The 21609-nt window shown below is 40.0% G+C and overlaps 1 long non-coding RNA gene across 1 annotated transcript in view; it reads right to left on the bottom strand.

The window, feature by feature from the left end:
• Window positions 1-21609, bottom strand: part of LOC106009096 (uncharacterized) — a 50772-nt gene that overhangs the window by 23945 nt on the left and 5218 nt on the right. Inside the window, exon 2 of the long non-coding RNA XR_001183220.3 lies at window positions 404-21077. This is a non-coding gene — a long non-coding RNA (uncharacterized LOC106009096). The remainder of the gene's footprint in view (window positions 1-403; window positions 21078-21609) is intronic.

Below are 21609 nucleotides of genomic sequence, written 5' to 3'. Positions count from 1 at the left end.
AGCATCAGGTTCACATCCTCCCAACTAGGAATTCCAAAGGACAGAATGTCCCCCCGATCCCTTTATTTGTAACACCTCTCATTAGCTCTGTCTGAGTCTCATGAGCCAATCATTATGGTCAGGGAAGTAGGGAGCTGTAACTGATAGCCACATCAATGCCATGTGGAGTAGGGGAGAAGTTACCCACAGAAATCAAAGGAAGAGGATACGAGGCAAAGACACTATACTGTAGTCATCTACCACCTCCCCACCATCAAAGAGCTTTTAATTTATTTGAGGATAAAAAGATATGTCAATGAAAAGATAATGTAAAGAAGCATACACCTGTCCGGTGAATGGTGCCCTAGAAGGATCATTGTGGGTTGAAAATAGACTACAAAATAAAAAATACAGAAGAACCGACCTTCACTACTTCCCAGAAGCCTTCCAGAGGGAGCCCGCTGTGTTGGCCTTTTGGCTCCCCTGCAGTTCTTGTTTGCCCTCTTCTCCCCATCAGTTTCTTGGCAGCTTTCCCCAGTGTCAGACCCATTGATGGTGTGAGGTCAGCAGGTGGACACTGGACAGTGAGGTGCCCTTCATGCGACACCAAATAGACGTCTTGCTCATCAGAGCAAGCAGAATAAATGGGAGCTGGCCATTTGTTGAAGTGTGTTGTATAAGGTCCAAGAAAGTGAGAAAAGAGCCAAGAGGAAGATACAAAAAAATTAATTCTCAATGAAACGATATCTTTTTGCTGAACATGTTGAATAATAACAGCCTTTCCTTGATGGAGAAAGCTCCATTCATGATGCTAATTAGAGAAGTAATTTGTCAGCTTCTCAAGATGCTTTAGAATCTTAGGCATAATAAAGCCCTTCCACACTCCTAACACTGTCTCTTTTTCTCTTTAGTTCTCTCTTAACGTACCCCATGTTTTCACATTACTGCTATAACTTTCTGTTACACTTAAAAGAAAAAGTCTTCATAAAAGACTGCCTTTCATGTGGATTGGTGAGGATTCCTTGGAAGGATTCATAAAGAACAAGGGTGGATTTAATATTTCTGTCTTAAAAAGAATGGAGTAAGTGGCAACATGTCTTTGTCACCTGCCAAAACACTCCTTGTATCACCATTGGCTAAAGTGATTCAGATTTTTTGTTTTGTTTGAGAGGGTTTTGGTGGGGTTTTTTTTGCAGTACTGGGGATTGAACCCAGAGTCTTCACACTGAGCTACACCTCTAGCCCCTTTTTATTTTTTTATTTTGAGACAGGGTCTCACTAAGTCACTAAATTGCCTAAGCTGGGCTCAAACTTGGGAACCTCCTGCCTCAGCCTCCCACAGCACTGGGATTACAGGTGTGGGCCACTGCACCTGCCTTATAAAGCGCTCTAGTTTTCAACAATCATATCTTACAAGGATTACTGATTTTTGTGAAGGTTCTAATTTGTATCAAAACAATTCCAATTTAGAGTATCACAGTTTTATGAATTTCTTTTTTCTATTGTCTAAAAACATTTTCTAGGTGAAAAATAACATAATTAAAATATATAGAAACCACCAAATGAGTCCTGGCTTACGTAGGATGCTGAAAGTATAGATTTAAGTACAAGGCATTGTATGTTAAAATTTCCAGTTCTGAGAAGGAAACAAGTCAGTTTCTACAATGAAAAGATTTCCTGGCTTTTTCCCCCTACTGTTCTGGAGAGGAATACAGTGGTCTAAAACCCAGGTTTCTTTAACCAAATCTGTTAACATATTTTTAATAAATTTATTGTTTGTGAACGGGAATTAGCTTACTCCATACACAAATTATGTATTAAATGTTTTAGAAGACTAAGGGTCTGCCTTCCCTTTGTTAGCTATAATTCAGTCAGTAATCATACTGTTCAACATTTTTAAAACTATTTCTTCACCCACATCTAAGCCAGGTATTTTTAACCTAGAGTCCATGGCAGTCTTTACAGTTCGGGGGTTGTGTATATCAATGCGTTTTCCAGAAAGACAAACCATAGCTTTTCTTAAATTCTCTGTAGACTATTCCTTACCCCCTCCTCAACAAAAAGGTACAAAAAACCCAGAGGCTTTTAAATGGCATATTTATTTACTTTAAACTCTATTTTTTATCTGAAGCTTGAAACTCATGGAAAAAAACCCAACTTTGTCTCCTTTCCCTCTGTGCCTATCCAGTTATCCCACTTCAGAAATGAACAGTATGTAGAGTATGTGTAGGGCGTGTGTGTCTGCTCTTAAAACTGTGGGCACAGCAAGATGCAAGAAAAAAAGATTAAATGAACACTGACAATTTTTAAAAAGAAAACCATAGATTTAAACAAAAATCTGCCTTGAATTTTTTTTAAATTTCTCTTCTGAATCTCTTGGCTATTGTTTGTTATTTAGTGTTTTTCACTGTACATTTTCTTGTGAGTGACTGTAAATTGCCAGATGCTATTTAAACTAGAAAAGCTAACACAGCAGATTTATGTTCTGTTATAAATTAAGTGATATGATGACATATGCTTAGTGGTTAGACTGACATACAAAATAAATCAAATGTAATCATTTGAATATAAGTTTGAGATATAAAGTAAACCATTCTGAGATCAAAACGAGACAGAACCATAGAAGTAGCAGTTTGCCAATGCACAAATAAGCTAATTCTGCTTACAGTCAGCAAAAGAAAAGTAGTTCCGATTGGACATTTTTCTTCTTCAGGAAAACTTAATAATGCAGATGTAAAAACATAGAATTTAGCTGGGCGTGGTTGTGTGTGCCTATAATCCAGCTAGTCAGGATGCTGAGGCAGGAAGATCAAAATCAAGGCCAGCATGGGCAATTTAGTGAAACCCTGCTTCCAAAACATACAATTTAAAAAATGCTGGAGCTATAGCTCAGGGCATCCTGGGTTCAATCCCTAGTACAGAGTTGGGAATTGGGTGTTAGAGCACAGAGGTTTGTACATGGACACATTTACTTTATTTTTTTTTTGACAGGTGAGGATACACGACCTAAAGACTCTTTAAGACACAAGGTTGCTAGTCAAAAAAGCTCTAAAGTAGCTATTGTAATTCCCAGGCCTTTCCACTGACCCTTATCCAAAGCATTAAAGAGAAAACAATTGGGTTGCAAATTATTATACAAAGTTATTAAAGAATACACAGTTAAAATACATTTACAATGCCTGGAACTCAGATAACAATGTTACTATCAGGAGAGCTGAAAAGATACTGCCTACCAATGAACAAGTGATAACAAGAACAAAATGTAGGGCTGAGGTTAAACTGTGTCATTCTGGTTCTTAGGCCAGAAGCCAATTTTTAAATTGATTTTATTAAAATCATTTTTTTCATTTAAAGTTATACTACCCTCTGGAGGAGATAAAGTGAGGGAAGTAAAGAACTCTAGCTTTTTAGAACACAAGTTTCTAAGAAGTCAAATTTTCTCCCCGCTCAGGGGATCATCTGTTATTTATATAATTTTAATTAAAAAATAATCCTGTACCCTGAGATTTTTGTTTGCTTTGCCATGCTTCCCATCTACACGCCTGACATTAGGAGTTGGCTGTTTCCCATGCTTAGCCTATCAATGAAATTAGAAGTAAAAGAAAAATGACTCCACCTTATTTGTGGAGAAATTCAATTATGTTTTCTTTGTTTTTTGTCTTTCCAAGGAAGAATGGATACCAGAAAGTTGGTTAAAATGGGACTTATTGGTGGAAGAAACTTCAGTATCTTTTGGGCCAGCCTGGAACTAACTACACAGGAGGAAGCAGACTGTCCATGGATTTTCCCATTATGCGCAGTGACTATGTTCCTGCTGTAGGGAAGTGCTGGGCATAAATCATCCAATTTTATTTCCCATGGACTTTTTGTGGCTTGCACTGTCCTGTACCATAGGGCTGCCTTCATTTATTTTGTCTATTTTATCTCCCTCATACAGCCTGGCTAACAGTTATTATGTTTCTACAGTGTCTCCAGGATTCTACTTGACATTCTACATGCATTAGCACGTTTTCTTTTTGGAGCAACCCTCCAAGATAACTGCTATTACCTGTATTTTCTGTGTAAGGAAGCTAAACTCAGAGAGATTAGGCAATTTGCACAAAATCACACAGCTGGTAGGGAGTGGGAATGAGACGCAAACATACATACAGTGTGTGTGATTCCAAAACTCCTTGGAAACCCTACCAGATAGAATTGTTTTATCATCTTTGTTTTTTTAACAGGTGTTAGCAAATTGCTATATTAATAGTAGGTACTCAGTGATCTTAAGGACAAAAAATCAAAGCACAGAACTCAATAGCATTCATGTATACCAATAACGAACCCACTGAGAAATTAAGAAAACAATATCATTCACAATAGCTGCAAGAAAAATTAAATACTTAGGGATTAGCCTAACAAAGAAAGTGAAATACCTCTCTAATGAAAACTATAGTACTCTGAAGTAGGAGATTAAAGAAGACATCAGAAAATGGAAAGATATCCCCTGTTCCTAGACAGGTACAACCAATGGCCATACTTTCAAAACTGACATACAGATTTAATGCAAATCTAAACAAAATATCAACAGAACTAGTGAAAAATATTCTTAAAATTCATATGGAACCAAAAGAGACCCAGAATAGCAAAAGCAATCCTGGGCAACAAGAGCAAAGCAGGAGGCATTACAATCCTGGTTTTGAATTATTTTACAAAGCTACAATGATAGAAACAGGATGGTACTGGTGCAAAAAGAAACATATAGATCAATTGTACAGAATAAAGGATGCAGAAACAACTCCAAGCCTATTCAGCCATTTGATCTTTGACAAAGAAGCAAAAACATACCCTGGAGAAAAGATAGCCTTTTAAAACAAATGTTGCTGGAAAAACTGGCTATAGACATGCAAAAGATTAAATCTAGATCCGATGCCTCAGCATGTACTTAACTAAAATTAGAATAGATTAAAAAGATCTAGTTTTTTTTCTTTTTTGGGACAGGGTCTTACTATGTAGTTCAGGCTGGCCTTGAACTCATTACATAGCCCAGGCTGGCCTCAAACTTGTGGCAGTCCTCCTGCCTCAACCTCCCCGGTGCTGGGATTACAGGCATGTGCCACCACACATGGCTAAAAAAGATCTAAATATTAAAACAAAAACACTTAGCTTTCTGGAAGATAAAATAGGTAAAGCTCTTGAAGATATAAGCATAGGTATGGACTTTCTAAACAGAACCCCAATTGCACAAGATGTGACATCAGTAATCAACAACTGGGGTCATATCAAATTAAAGATCTTCTGCACAGAAAAGGAAACAACCAGCAGAGTAAAGAAACAACCCATAGAATGGGAACAAAATTTTGTCAGCTACTCCTTGGACAGAGGACTAATATCTAGAATACATAAAGAATTCAAAAAATGTAGACCCTCCAAAATAAAAGACCCAACAAGAAAAAGAGGGGCAACTGAAAGGAATAGAAACTTCTCATAAGAAGTACAAGTGGGAAATAAATAAATGAAAAAATGTTGAACATCTCTGGCCATTAGAAAAGTGCAAATTAAAACAACTCTGAGAGATTACAGTTTACTCCAGGAAGAATGGCTATTATTAAGAAATCAAATAATATGCTGGCAAGGGTAAAGGAACCCTTCTACATTATTGGTGGGAATATAAACTAGTACATCTGAGTATAGAAATCAGTATGGAGATTCTTCAAAAACTAAAAATAGAAATTCCACTCAATTCAAGCTATTTCTCTTCTAAGTATCTTCTTGAAAAAAAATCATATTACCGTGATACACGCATACTCATGTTTATAGCAGCACAACTCATCAGAACTAAATCTTGGAAGCAGCCTACATTTTCACCAACAGATGAATGGATAAAGAAAAAGTGGTATTTATATAATAGAATATGTCTTAGTTACTTTTCACATTGCTGAGACAAAATACCCTACGTTCTAAGTTAAAGGATGAAAAGTTTATTTTGGCTCAGTGTTTGTAGGGGTTTCGTTTCGTAGTGGGCTGGCTCCAAGGCAAGGTGGCATTGCAGAGGGGCATCGCAAAGGAGAAACAGATCATGGCAGTCAGAAGGCAGGAAAGCAGCAAAGCAGTGAAGTATCGAGGAAGCAAGCAGCCAGCCACAGAGCAGCCTTCTTTCTGTCCCTTATATTCTATCCATGCTACGTGCCCTTAGGATAGATAACGCTCACACCCAGAGTGGGCCTTCCCATTATCCCCACCCAGAACTAATCATTGGACTAATTTAGGAATCACACATCCTTAATCCCAGCATCACACACTCTAGATCCAGCCACCACTGAAAAGCCCCACCTATAACTGCTTGTGACTTTGGGGTGACATCTAGGCCTAAGCCACAACAGAATACTGCTCTGATATACAGAAGGATAAAATTGAGTCATTTGTAGAAAAATGGATGCACCTTGAGAACATAATGTTAAGTGAAACAAATCAGACACACAAATTTAAATACCATCTGGTTTCTCTTATACAGTATGAGAAACCAAAGTATAAATAAATTAAAGAACAAAAAGATATATAATAGGGGACAGAAAGGTAGATCTTTTGTAAATGAGGTCAGGAAAGAAATGGGAAGTAAAAAGAATTAAGATGTGGGCCGGGGATTTAGCTCAGTGGTTCCGGCACCTGCCTCACAAGCACAAGGTCCTGAGTTTGATCCCTGGTACCAAAAAAAAAAAAAAGAATTAAGATGTGTTTCATACATTTACTGGCTCCCCACAATTGCTGTAGTAATTATGTACTGCAAAAATGTACCAATAAAAATTTTTAAAAATTATCTTGAAAAGAATGAACAAATGATATGTTTTAGTAAGAAAAAACATACAACTTTTTAAAATGTAATTTTCAACATTTCAGAAATGTTTTGTTCAACTCTGGGAGGGGGGACAACCTATACACCCTAAAATTCAGCAACCCATTAATACATCAAGTATCTCTGTCTTCTGAGAGGCAGTGAACTGTCAGACAATGGAATTCAGATCAGAGCCACCCACCAGCAAGACAGACGAATTATGGCCTCGATATGAATGTGATAGCAGGTCCCCAGGCAGGCTGCAAGGATTCAAATCTTGTCTCGCTTCTCATCTTGAGCAAGCTACTGTGCTTCTCTGTGCCTTGGTTGTTTCATTTGTAAGGTGGGGATTATAGCTGTAACTTCTTTATAGGGTTGGGGTTTTTTTGGTACTAGGTATTGAACTTGGGACCCTGTGCTTTTGAGGCAGGCAGTGGAACCACTGAGCTAAATCCCCGGCCCGTTATAGGGTTGTTTTGAAGATGAAGTGAGTTATAGATGTAAAGCCTATAGTAACACACAGTAAACACTCAATAAAAAGCTTTATTAACTTAAATTCATTTTTTTCATAGCCCTTGTAAAGTCCTTACCACTCTTTGGGAGTGAAGCATTTTCTTTTTCTTTTTTTTTTTTTTTTTTCAGTGAAGCATTTTCAAAAAGTACTTAGTAGCCCAGATCCAGGGTTCTTTGTGTTTCATTCCAGAGGTTCCTGAGTGTGAACCACGTGGACATTGCATTATTAATGTCTTGTGCTCCCTGACTGCAGGCAAACTCTTGTCCCTTGTCAGCTCAGCCTGTGTACCAGGCTTGCTGTACTTAGTGAATCTCAGAGTGCAGTAAGAGGAACTGAAAGTGGCAGAAAGTGAAAGCAAAATAAAATTTAGCTAGGAATCACTGAGCTGCTTTTCCCCTTGCCGTGTATGAAAGAAGAAAATGAAGAAGAGGAAGGGGAAACGAAAGGGGAAGAAGAGGAAGAGGAAGAAGGTAAATGGAAAATCTGTGAGGTCTTGTATGCATTTCAGAGTGGTTTTGTTTTATAAATATAAATATAAATAAAGATTTCCCTTTTTTTATTCAGCAAACATCTCCTGAATGTCTACTGCAGTGTGCCTGATTCCCTTATACATCTGGTGGCTATCTACCCTGGGTTTTCTAGAATAATCCTAACTTTTAATGTCTTTGGTGTCTTCTCATGGAAATAAATTTAAAAGACAGGGGCCAGGGGGAGGGGCTTTCTCAGCCCGTATGGCCAGAGTTTTGTTTCATATTTACTTTCAGCTGTGTTTATGCTTGCCCTGAGATTAGGAGCCGCATGCTTAAAAAAAAAGAAGTCTTCATATCCTTCTGGGTTGCATGAGCCAGGCAAGGAATTACGAGCAGGTATCCTCCGTGTCTTCTTTGGAGGAAGAGTTATGTTAACATTGTTATCTGTAATTGTGTTTGTTTCTTTGGGGCTGGCATTACTGGAAAATTTCTTGTAATTTTTTTCCATTTTACAATGAGATGTGTTACTATGGTAAGCAAAAAAAGAAAAATGTTTTAAACTATTGTCTCACTGCCACAAATAAAATGGACATTCTCTTTTTCAGCAAGAATAAGAAGGGGTGGGGAAAAGCTACACTCCTTCAGGGGAGCGTTCATCTGCTTTTCTCATCTTAGTATCACAAAGAGATGCACTCAGTGAACAAAGTTATCTTTAATATCCCTTAACACATGTTTACTTTCACAAACAGCAATATTGTAGTCTACCCTAAGTATCCCAAAAAGTGTGTATATACACTGTGGATTTACACAGACTAAATATTTTCACTTAATGAAAGGATTCATCAGTTTACACTGCAAAGGTCCTCAGGAGGTTTAGAGTATGTTTTGGTTTGCTTCATTTTCCTTGTGAGATAGTAGAGTAGATTAAAAGAGCTCTGGACAACCAAAGTACAAGTTTTGAATTCTGCCTTCACTCTGATCAACTAGGTGTCTGTGGGCAGGGTTTTTTGTTTGTTTCTTGTTTGTTGTTTTTCTTGTACTTCTGTGTCTCCGCTGTAAAATGAGAATAATTTAAAATGTTATAGATATGTATTAAAACCCCTGATACAATGCCAGGAGTATAGATATAAATGTTGGCTACTGTTATTACTATTGTTTATTAAAGCTTTACAGAACACCCAGGGCATGAATTGAAGAGTAATTACAGTAATAATCACAGGTCCCAAAATGCATCATGGAGGCTCAGATCTAATTGGTATGAAAAAGAAAGCTTTTCATCCTTAATCTCAGCCAAGTGATTTAAATGCTTAGGCTCACATCATTTCATGCTTGGAGTTCTGAGAACACAGAGGCCCCCTTCACTTCCTTGTTTATTTGACATGAGGGGAAATCCCACCCTCCTCCAGCCTCTCCAGGCTGACCTTTGAGGTTCAGCCAGAAAAAAAAAAAAATACAGCGAATTTGGGAGCAGGGATGTTGGAATTACAGCCTAGCCAGAGGAATTACAGAAGCTTCAACCCAACAAAAATACCCAAACTTCAGAATAAACTTTTCAGCTTGATAAATAGACGAAGAGCTGTCCTCCATAGTGAGGGTAGGAAGGCCCCTCCCAGCCTGTTGCCTCTTCTTGGAAGCATGAGAGAGAGCCCAAGGGACCAGTGGGCCAGCAGGCTAAAGGCCCAACACTGACTGCCAAACAAGGGGATTTGCTTCAGATTCCTGGTTCCAAGCCCTACTAAGCTTTAAGAACAAGTGTGAGGAGGGAGGAGTGAGGAGCAGCAGACAGCTGTGCTTCATGCTCCAGAACCTGGCTCTGGCAGCCCTGGTTGTATGTGCACCTGGCACACTGTGCTGTGGGCTTCCCTGTGGCCTGGGAGTGTAGGAGCTCTGGCTCTTTGCTGAGATTATTTGTAAGTCCTTAGGTCAGCGGGCTTCCTACCCATGTCATGCTTGCTCTGACCTCCTTCTAGAATCAGGGAAGAGCCCCTGGGAAGTGGACAAGGGCCACAGGCCACTGGGATGCTGGACACTCCTATCCTGACCCACATATGAATCCCCTTGACCCCTCTTGTCTATGTCCCAGGCCCTCTTTCTGTAATTCCATTGCAATTCAAATGAAAAGTGGTTTCTTTCTTTTTTTTTTTTTTTTTTTTAAGGGTGACAAGAGAGTTTAACAGGATCCTTCTACCCCTTTTATCTTATTCAGACTACCAAAACGTGGTTTCTTTTGATCAAAGGTAGAGAGGCCTTCAAGAGTGGAGACCCATAAAGTAGCCCCTCTTACTGGTCTCAGAGTGTTCAGGTACTCCCAATCAGGGGAGTCCAGAAGAGCACAGAGGGCTAGATAGGATAGCGTCACCCTTTAGAATGACAGTGTGAACACACACACACACAATTAGTATTATACACTAAGTTTACTGAGATGAAAACTTGAACCCTGAGTCTCTTATAATTCCTGACAGTGTCATTTCTATCATAGATGCTCAACTGGAATTGTTAAATAAATGAGTCAATGCCTGAAAAATAAACAGCCCTGGAGTGGCAAGAAGGTCTTCATAGAGAAAGTAGGAAGTTGCCTAGATCATTACAGGGCATTGACCAGAATGCTGGTTATAGAAAGTTTTTCCATGTCATTCTGAGGGCCAAGAATAATCCTTTCCACTTATTTCATGGTGAGGAGCTACAGAGATGTTTATTTTTTAGGTTCTTTTTGTGGCCAAAGGTAAAGAAGTTAATTCTTTTAATTGCTCCCTGACATGTTGATTTATAGCAGCCCTCTGCTCAGCCTCATTGTTCCACCCTTACAACCATTGTCAAGGTGCCCAGACGGGGAAGCCATAGCAGTGGACACACAAGGTGGGTGACCTCGTCCTTCCCTGGGAGAACCCATTGTTAGCTCTGTGGCAGAGGAGAGGGGTGGGGCAGGCGTCTCTGTGTTTATCTTCACAGTGTCTGATTCTCGTATGGGCGGAGAAATAAATCGTTTATTAGAACTCGGGCGACCATGTTCTTTCCTGTGCGGACATGGATGACTGCAGCGTTAAGCAGTGAGCACTGCGTACTCTCCAGTGCTTTTGCAACCTTTCATTCTTTGTAGAAAGTTTGCTGTTTTCAGCACGCTCTGAAAAGAACATCATTTTTCTTTGGTAAGGTAGGAACAGCCTCTGGGTGCAAACAGGTGAATGAACAAAATGCTATTTCTGCATGGTAATTAGTCACAGGACACCTTGGTGTAAATTGGGGAAGTACCATCTGCTAAGAATGGTTACTTTTAAAAAACTTCAATCTGGGGCCGGGGATTTAGCTCAGTGGTTTTGCTGCCTGCTGCGCAAGTGCAAGGACCCGAGTTCCATCCCCAGTACCAAAAAACAAACAAACAAACAAACAAAAAACTTCAATCAGTACTTTATATCATGTTCAAAAATAACTCAATGGATCATAGACCTCCATACAAAATATAAAATGATAAAACTTTCAGTTCAGATGAAATTGGGTTTTTAATTTTTTGTGTGTTTTAACAATTTTACTGTACATTTTAGATATACATAATGATGGCATTCATCACAGGGAATTTGTACCTGTACATGATATATCTTGTTTTTCTTTTTTTCCCATTTCCCTCCCCTCCCTTCAACTCCTCTCCCTCTCCTTATTTACAAAAACTTTATTTCCATTTTTTCCTTCTATTCTCTTTTTTTTCTTGTCTTTTCTTTCCTTTCTCCCCTCTCTTGTTCCCCTTACCATTTGAACATTTTCTATTTCCCAATATCTATTATACATTTTGGTCCTTATTTATACTTTTGGTTTCTCACATCAGAAAAACAATGTGGTATTTAAACATGTGCATCCTTTTTATTTCACTTAAAAGTATGGTCTCAAGGTGCATCCATTTAGTTAGAAATGTCTCAAGTTTATCCTTCTTTATGGCAGAGTAGTACTCTGTTGTATAAAAAACCACATCTTCATTATCCATAGAATGGTTACTTTTTGTTTCAGCTTGGCTGGGCCATGGTTCCCACATATAAGTCAAAAATTATTGTGGAAATTTCTGTGAGGGAGTTTTGGCTGAGCTTATCATGTAAGTCAGTTGGCTTTGGGCAAAATCGACTGCCCTCCACGATGGAGGTGAGCCTCACTGACTCAAAAGCACAAAAGCTCCACCTACTCAAGCAAAGGGGATTCTACATGCAGAAGGCCTTCAGATTTGAGCTACACTCTCAGTTCTTCCAGATCTTCAGCTTGCTGGCCAACTCTGCAGTTTGGACTTGCCAGCTGCCATAATTACCTGAGCAATTCCTTACAATTAATCAATTTCCTCTCTCTCTCTGTTTCTCTCTCTCTCTCTCTCTCTGTCTGTCTCCTACACACACCTTTTCCCTTCTTCTCTTCCTCCTTTTTATTCCCTCCTCACCCTTCTGTCTCCCTGACTAGTACACTGCTGCAACACACAGTCCTCTACGTCTCTGTTGCTGAACACAGTGGAATTTATATCTCTCTCAGGGAGCAGCCCATGCCAAGGTCCTTGTCAGGGGCAGTTTTGATTTTTCTTTACCATATGGTAATTCAGAGACAGACTTTCTCATCCTATGAGCCATTATCCTAAGGGCCTTCTGAGTGCTCTGTGTCCAGTGGGCAGAAAGGAAAGTGAAATAGAGAAGGCACATCTGCATTCTAACCACCTTGGCCCAGATGTGGCCCTTGTCCTTTCTGCTCTCTTTCCATGCTGAGAACTAGGCATATGGCCATTGAGAGGGATATTGGGGCTGGAGAATGTGGTCCTCAGTCAGACAATTTCACAGCTAAGACTTTCTACTATAGAAAAGGGAGTGAGCCAGGAATGGTGGTACGTGCCTGTATTCCCAGTACTCAGGAGGCTGAGGCAGGAGGATCACTTCAAGTTGGAGGCCAGCCTTTGCTACAGAGTGAGTTCAAGGTAGCCTGAACTACATAGTGAGACCCTGTCTTAAAAACAGAAAGAAAGAAGGAAAGAAAGAAAAAGAAAGGAAATAAGGAAAGGAAGGAAGAGAGAGAAGAAAGAAAAGGAAAAAAGAAAGAAAGAAAGAAAGAGAGAGGGAGAAAGAAAGAAAGAAAGAAAGAAAGAAAGAAAGAAAGAAAGAAAGAAAGAGAGAAAGGGTGAATCTGATAACTAGCATGGTCATCTTAAACCTTCACTTTCTTTTGTTTATCGTAAAGAAGCCTTACGACATCTCCACTGTAAGTCCTCCTGTGTTTTCTCTGACCAGAGTCCCTATCCAATTGTTTCCTTCTGAAATGGCACAGAACATCTTTTCTTAATTTCCTGAGTGCCATAGTTTGAATATATATCCCTCAGAGTTCATGTGTTGGAAACTTCGTCCTCCGTGCAGCAGTGTTGGGGGTTGGGGAGCTAATAGGATGTGATTTGGTCACCAGTGTCACTGTGAGAGCAAGTTTATTATAAACTTAGCTCCCCTCTTGTCCTCTCTGTCTGTCTCCAGTGCTTGCTTGTCTTCCCACCGTGTCAGGCTGTGTCCAGACGTCAGCCTCCAAAACAGATGGAAATAGATGTCTTTTCTTTACAGGTTGTCCAGTCTGGGGTATTCTGGTATGGCAACCGGAAACAGACTGAAGCACTGAGTGGCTGACCTCGCATCATCAAGCCTTTCCCAGATTTAAAATTTATTAAGGAACAAAAGGTTAATGCAAATTAAAAGCCTAAATAACAACAGAAGGCTGTATATTATTACATGTGCAAAGAACAGGACAGTTAATCAGTACAATGGGAGTTCAGAAGAGGCAAAGAACTTGGGTCATTGTGTTCAGAGAAAATATTTATGAAAGAAGTGTATGTGAATTGGGATATTAAGTGTGAGGGTTTTCTATGGGCAGAGGGGGATTGGAATGCTTTCAAAAATAGGTGAACAGGAGAAATGAACAAGAAAACAAAGATGGGTATAGTAAACAAACTAACATGACTAAAAGGAATACTAGGAGAAATTGGTTTAAAAACGCAAATTAAATCTGGATTGTGTTTGAACTGAGTTAAAATAGTTATAAAAAGCAGCAGTCCTTAGAAGGTTTTTGTATGGCAAAAGCAATATTTTAGAAGAATAATATAGCTGAATACAGGATGGTTTGCAGGGAAGCACACAGAAGCAAGTAATCAGAATCTTCAAAATCTTGGTTATAAAAATCTTGTGCTTGTTTTGGAATTATTCAGAACCTTTTAGTTGCATGTGAAAGAAATGCAACTTGAACTAGTTTAAGAAAAAGGGAATTCCTTGGTTTATGTAAGAGGGAATTCTGAGCTCCATCTGTCCTAGGCATAGTTGGATCCAGGAGCAAAAACTGATACAGTTTGTAATGATATATGACAGTTTTTGGTTTTCCATCTGTCAGCCCTGCTTGACTCTGCTGACACAGTCTTCTTCTACATGTTGGGCAGCATGACATTAGCAGCTCTAGCCTCACATCCCCACAGCTGTGCAAGCCAGCAGGAAGAACCAGTCTTCCTGAAGAGTGCCTGTAGAAGTCCGGGGGCAGGTGCTTATAGTCCAGGTTTGGGTCACATATGCATCCCTGAACCAGTACTTCAGCTGCAGGGGTGAACTACTCTGGCCACTACTAGCCTGTGGGCTCCAAAGTGGGAAGATATATGCATTTGGGGGCGGGGATAAGAGTAGGGACCTAAGTAATTCCGAATGAAAAATCCACCATGAGGGGCTGGGGATTTAGCTCAGGGGCACCACACCTGCCTCACAAGCAGAAGGTCCTGAGTTTGATCCCCGGTACAGAAAGAGAGGGGGGGAGAGAGAGAGACAGAGAGGAAGAAAGAAAGATCCACCATGAGAGAGATTCTGTTATCAGGCAAAGAAAAGGAATGCTGATTACTACAACCTAATTTTTTGCATTAGGTTTTCATTTTCCCAAGATCTTAAGTTTCTCATTAGCCAAACACTTGAGTAGCTCTTTGTTGTCTGGAATATGTTTTTCTAATAGGTAATCACATCTCCCAACATCCTCTATACTAGTATTGAGGATATAATAGGCACTTGACTCTCCAAATTCTACTTCAGAAGTAAGTGTCTGTGTTCATCCTTTCATTTGAATTCCTCATCCCTCACTTATGAACAGTGCCCTCTGCCTTTTGTCTGGCCCACCGAAACAAGATCCCTACTGAGCTTGCTATCCATCTCTGGCCTTTCTAACTTGTTATACACAGAACACTAGAGTCATCATCCTAAAACAAAGGACCTTCACATAGAACAAATCCTATAGGCCTTAATATGGTATAATGGTAGTTTGATTAATGCCTACAAATTTGACCTATCCTGCTAAGTGCCTTCCTTCGCCAGGTGACCTCATTGCTTCTCCCACTGAGGAGTGGAGACCATTTTTCTACCCCCTTAAACTGAAGCTAACCTTGTGACTTGGTTTGACAAATAAAATGCAGCAGACATGACATAAGAGTTCTGAAGCTTGGCCTAACAGGCCTGACAACTTCTGCCTTTGCTGGTTTGAAACATTGCCCACCAGAGACTCCGATGTAAGGAAGCAGTCTGGCCTACTGGAGGTTAAGCTGCCATGTGGTGAAGACATGAGGCTCTCCAGCCAACAATCAACAGCCAGACACATGAGCAAGGTCATCTTGGGCCTCCCAGCCCAGCTGATGCTAGCTGAGTGCAGACACATTAATGAGCCCAAAAGAACCCAAGATAGGAATAGCCAGCCAACACATAGAAATGTACAAAATAATGACTCATTGTTTTAAGCCACTAAGTTTTGGGGTGTTTTGTTATACAGCAATGGATAGTTGTGACAGGCATAGCAGTAGGATTTTTTTGAAGTAAGGGAGATGTTTAGACTATATCTCTTTAATTGAAGTTTAAGGAAATGATGAGTTCAGGTTGAAATAAGCACTGGGAGCCTTTGGTACATTCCAATAGTGATGTCTAGTGGGTAGGTGAATTACATGAGGCTCTCTGGATTGGGTCATCAGTTTTAGCAGTTGACAGTGGATTAAATCACTCAGGACCACCCACCGATTGACAGGAGGCAGAAGCCTAAGGTCAGAAAACAAAGCTTTGGGGAACACTTAACATTTAAGGATGGGCAGAGGAAAGAAAGCCAGCAGAGTAGATTGAGTTTTGCAACATAACTAGAAAAGGGTAAGCGTATTTTATATACTTTGCTTTTATTCTTTATTTTTTTCCTGGCCAATCAGAAAAGGAGAGAGGAAAAACATAAGACAGTGGAAGAAGCCAAAGAGATACCTGGGATTGTAGGTAATGTAAGGTAATGTAGGTAATGTAAGGTAATGTAAGGAAGTCCCAAGGAGTCATTCTTAGGATGCAAACAACCCTAGAAACACCACAGGTCAGCGATGGGATATTTACAGTTGCATCCCAGGGCCTTGAGGAAAATGCTTATGTAAGAAGCATAGCAAACTGTGCAGAAAAAGCAACTAACCAACCTTTCTACACATACTCCTCTCTCACCAAGACATAGATCTGAGAAAAACCCAAATTTAGATAAAAATAGACAAACTAGCCACTCTAATGAATGCCAGAAGTGGCAGAGATGTGTGAAAAGACAGTCACAGAAAGGCAAAAATCAAAATATGAACAACACAGATAACATAGTGAGAAAAGAGAAAGATACACAAAGGGGCATGGTTCTTGAAATGTCTTACTCCTTCAACTTCCTATCTTTGTCACCACATCAGAGTAGTTATGGACTGCTTACTGTCCTGTGGGGAACTTGATGTGTCCTTTTATATTTCAGCATATAAATATGTCATTATGTATTTTTTAAGTCAGTGTAACAGAGCTGCTCACACTTTATAATAAGTTGAATCTCCTCATTTTTACACCTTTTTGACATTTTTGACCACGAGACTGCAGCACCATTGGCCACTCTGTCTCTGACTCAGTTTCTCAAATGCATACTGAACATTCCACCGTGCGAGGCTCTGCAGGCACACAGAAATGTAGGCAGTGGTGTTCCAGTAAGCCAGCACTCTGGAAAAAGAAGACCTGCCTTGTAACATTTGCCAGTCCTTTTGTAGTATAAATGCTCCTACCATGGCTGATTTCAAGCTGGTTTAACAATGGGCTCATAAAATTCCTGAAAAATGCAGCTGCCCTGGGACAAACACTGAAGAATGAGGAAGTCTGAGGTACTCCAGACAGCAGCCAGCACAACTCTCTCAGCTCTGTGCATGAAACCATGCTGGTCCTTCCAGCCCAGCTGACTCTCAGCCAAGGTATGCCCAGGGGAGAACAGCATAAGAACTTCCTCACTAAAGCAAGGAATCATGAAAAATAATAGGTTGTTGTTTTATGTCACTACGTTTTGGGGTGCTTTGTTACATGGCAATAATTAGCTGATATGCACCTAGTGTAGACTGCATGAAGAAGCCTCAGGCTACAGAGAAGCAAGAGCCTTTCCACCTTCCCTTCATCTTTGTTCCACTGCCAATCCTATTTTCATGCTTTCTGGGAAGCTTTAGTCTTTCACTTGGCTGTCCCAAGACTTCCTGGACACCTGTTGCCAAACATAAGCACTGATCCCTCTTATGCTCTTGCCTCTTTGAATATGCCACCGTTCCATTTTTAACCAGATTGGGAGCTAGGCACAGTAAAGACCTATATTTGTTTTAAAAATTTTTATTTTATCAAAAACTCAAGACTGTTAATTTCATTAAGCGAGGGAAATTGGAACAACTATATGCCAGGCCACTCACAATCAAACAGCATTTGGTAACGCCCTCTTCGGCTATTCTACTGTTTCCTCTGCACTCAGACATTTCTTATCTATCCCATCATTGATAACAGACATTAAGCAACTATAACCAATTTGTTAAATATTGACTTGGTACAGTAATGAGGATCCTGGGTCCTTTTGTTTCCAGGACATCCCACTCCTAAACAACTCCTTTGTTGTTTTTGTTTTTGTTTTTTGGGGGGTGACATTTTCTCCCTAAGTAATTTTGCTGAGCAGACCCTGGCTGGGCTTATCTAAGGAATTTTCTCCTACTAAAGACTTCAAAAATAAGATCAATATATTTGGGCTGTGTACCTTAACCGTATGCAAAATACTAGTGATTCCAAAATATCAGGATCAGGGTAACAGTAACAAAAACAACAAAAAAAAGAGCTCTTCAAATAATTAGTTTCCTAAAGCAAGAAAATAATCATCACAAAGATCAAGATACACCTGGTGTTGCAGCATACACCCATAATCCCAGCACTGTGGGAGGCTAAAGCAAGAGGGTTGCAAGTTCAAGATTAGCTTGGGCAACTTGTAGATTTAACGAGGCCCTGTTTAAAATAAAAAAATAAAAAGGGTTGGGGATGTAGCTTAGCATAAGGGCCTGGATTCAATTCCCAGTGCGTGTTGGAGGGGTCAAGATAATGTTTTGGCCTGGAAGGAGGGAGAGGGTTAATGATTAGGGACGGATGTATGGGAGAAGCCTTCAGGTAATGTTCTGATTCTTGCCTAGATCAGAAGTCATACGTATTTGCTCTATAATAGTTTTTGAGTATAAATGCAATTTTTATGCTCTTTATGAACATAGATTTTATTTCACAGTAAGAAAAACTATCAACTTAAAGGTGCAGATGCTCCTTGACTTATGATGGGGTTATGTTATGATAACCCATTGTAACTTTAAAATATCCTAAGTTGAAAAATTACTTAATACACCTTACCTATCAAACCTCTCAGCTTATCTTAGCCTACATTAAACCTTTACATTAACTTTACCTTTACATTAGCCTTCCTTTGGGGAAACTCATCTGACACAAAGCCTACTTTACAATAAAGTGTTGGATACCTCATGTAATTGATGAGTGTGAAAGAGATCAGCTGTAAGGTGTGATGTGCATGATGGATGTGCACTTTCACACCATCATGGAGTCCAACTATTGTGTCAAACCACTGTGGGTCAGGGAGCATCTGCAGAGCATTCTACATTCCAGGTTCTCACTGTGTCACCTAGGCACTTGTTAGAAAAGAAGAATCTCCATCCTACCCCAGACCTACTGCATCTACCCACCCCCGGGTGGTTTGTCTGCACGTTAAAGATTGAGAAGCACTGTGCAAAGTTAAAGACTGTAAGTCACTAGTCCTGAGAAGTCACCTTAACCAAGGGCAAAACAGTCACTTTATCATTGTGCCCAAGTCTCATCCATGAGAGGCCATAATCTGTCCTCCTGCCCAGGGTGCTGTGAGGAGGGTTTGAGATGATATTCTGTATATGAAAGCTCTTTGAAAAAAACACAGTCAAACATCATATAAATTACTCTTATCACCTTAAGATAGAACCTTCAAATAATCAATTGCAAAGAAACAAATATCACATCCCCTTCAATTTCTTACTTTTCTGGCAGCCTGTGCTTCTTGATTCTGCTTTGTCAAAATTTACTCTTCTCCCTGCCTTCACAACCAGGTGCAGGGTCACCCAGGCCTTTTGCAAAGTCTCTGAAGCCAGTTACACCTGTCGAACTGCACCAGAAGCCCCATCCTAACTTTCTGACAAGTTAGACCCACATATTTGTCTGTGCCTATGGTATGAGAACAGCATCCAGCCAGTTGGACGAAGTTGAGCTCCAGTGGGAACAGGAGCAGCAGGCAAGAAGGCCTCAGACACTTTCAATTGTTCATGGCTCTTTGTCTTATTGTCTGAAATTGTTTTTTAAATTTAAGTACATAAAGCTAGCATGATTTCTTCTGCTGAATAGATGTCAGGATGGATAATCCACTCCAGGAAGATCACTCAGTCCAACTTAATGAAGCCCCTATCCTTCACACACTCACAGAAACACCAGTGGGTCATATTGAGGCCGTACTTCCCAATCCATCCATGTGGATTTGAGCAGAGGGCCGCAGGAGTGAGAACCATGATCAGATTTTTTTTTTTGGCATATTAAGGATGGAACCAAAGGCCGCACACAAGCTAGGCAAATGCTTTACTGCTGAGCTATAGTCCCAGCCCTTTTTAATTATTGTGAAACAGAGTCTCTAAATTGCTCAGGCTGGCTTGACCTTGTGATGCTCCTGCCTCAGCCTCCCGGAGTGCTGGGATTACAGGTGTGCACCACTATACCCAGCTTTATTTATAATTTTTTACAAAAAGAAAGTTGGAAGGGGTGGCTAGGGCTGTGGCTCAGTGGTAGAGCACTTGCCTAGCATGGATGAGGTCTGAGTACAATATTTATCATAAACCAAACCAAACCAAATCAAACCAACTAAGCAAACAACAACAATGATAAAAAAAATTCTGTGCTCTGCACTTCATAAGAATTTTTAAAAATTAATGGTGATGAATATGTGCATTATTTTGAGTAAGCCATGTAGTTTTCTGAACTTCAAAAAATACTAAAATGATTTACAAAAGGTCCAAATGAACAGGAAATTAAAACACATTGCTAGAGCTGGTCCAGATTTTTTGCATTAGAGTTCTTCTGCTGAGTTTCCAGAGTTGACACGATGTTTGTATGTTGCCCGTACAGTATATAAATGCAAACAGTCAGCCACTGGGCTTAGTTATGCATTCATTTTTGCACTTTTTTCTTTTTGTGGTACTGGAGATAGAACCCAGGCCATTGTGCAGGCAAGTACAGGGCTACCTCCCTGCCTATATATATTTATATAGAATATATATATTTTACTTTTGAGATAGGTTCTCTCTAATTTTCCCAAGCTGGCCTCAGTCTTTTGACCCTCCTACTTCAGTCTCCTCAGTAGCTAAGATTGCAGGTGTGCACCACTACACTCAGCTCAACACAAATTTGAAGACCAGTCTCCTCCAGGTTCTGTAGTTGGTATCAGTACAACATGGAGAGATATAGATGTGTATTTGTTGTGCGCGTGTGAGTATGTGAGGGATGGGAGAGATTTTTGATGACTGTATGAAAAGAAAGAAAAAATCAAGAAGAAGAAGCAGAGGAAGGTGTGTGGCAAAATAGCTAAGAATCCCCCAGAGCCCATGTTCTAGTTAGCTGCTCTGGTCCAATCCCAGCACTACTAATTATTGTGAGACTGTGGACAAGTTACTTAACTCACTCAGCTGGAACTAAATGTTCTGGTCTGTACAATGGGGACAAAAACACAGGATCTGTTTTATAGATTTATTATACACATTATAGTGCTACTTTGGTTCATGAACACTTTTTGCAAGCATTTTGGTTCATAAACAGAAGCATTTGGCAAACTTTTGTTTTTGTTTGCAGACTCTGCATCGGGTGATGAACATGACCGTGGCCATCTTTCTCACATGAAGCAAATGTGTTCTTTCCCAGAATAGTGGAACGAATTAAATCTGTGAACGAAGGTACCACTGTAAATGGTTTAAATCAGGTTGCTGGCATATGATAAGGGTTCCATAAATATTAATCACAAAATGACTAAAGAAAAAAAAACAGCTATTAACTTGTTGAGGGGAAAAAACATCACACCAGGGGCCAGGGGTGTCTCTCAGTGGTGGAGCTCTTGCCTGACATGTCCATGCCCTGGGTTCAATCCCCAGCACCACAAACAAACAAAAAACCCTTAATGTCATAGCATGATTCTTAATACTCTACTAGTGATGTTTGTGCAGAAAATAGTTAAAGGGGAGCAGACCTAAACTGCTACCCAAGAAACTCTGCTTGCAGAGTTGGCTGTTGGCTGGTTGGTGTCTGGGAACTTGGGTTTTACAGAGGTTCCCACACTTAACTGATAAGAGTGGCTCACTGTGCCCAAGTTGTTTGTGCAAACAGTATGGTTTAGGCTGAACACCTGCTTTCCTTCAGGGAGTCTTGAATTTGCATATGTGCCAATTAGAGACTGTCTCCTTGACCGGCCCCCAGTAA

Source organism: Heterocephalus glaber, unplaced genomic scaffold (genome assembly GCF_053883595.1).
Source record: "Heterocephalus glaber isolate CG9 unplaced genomic scaffold, H.glaber_assembly_v1.0 deba00001442, whole genome shotgun sequence".
NCBI lineage: Eukaryota > Metazoa > Chordata > Mammalia > Rodentia > Bathyergidae > Heterocephalus > Heterocephalus glaber.
This window is presented reverse-complemented; position numbering and strand designations above follow the sequence as displayed.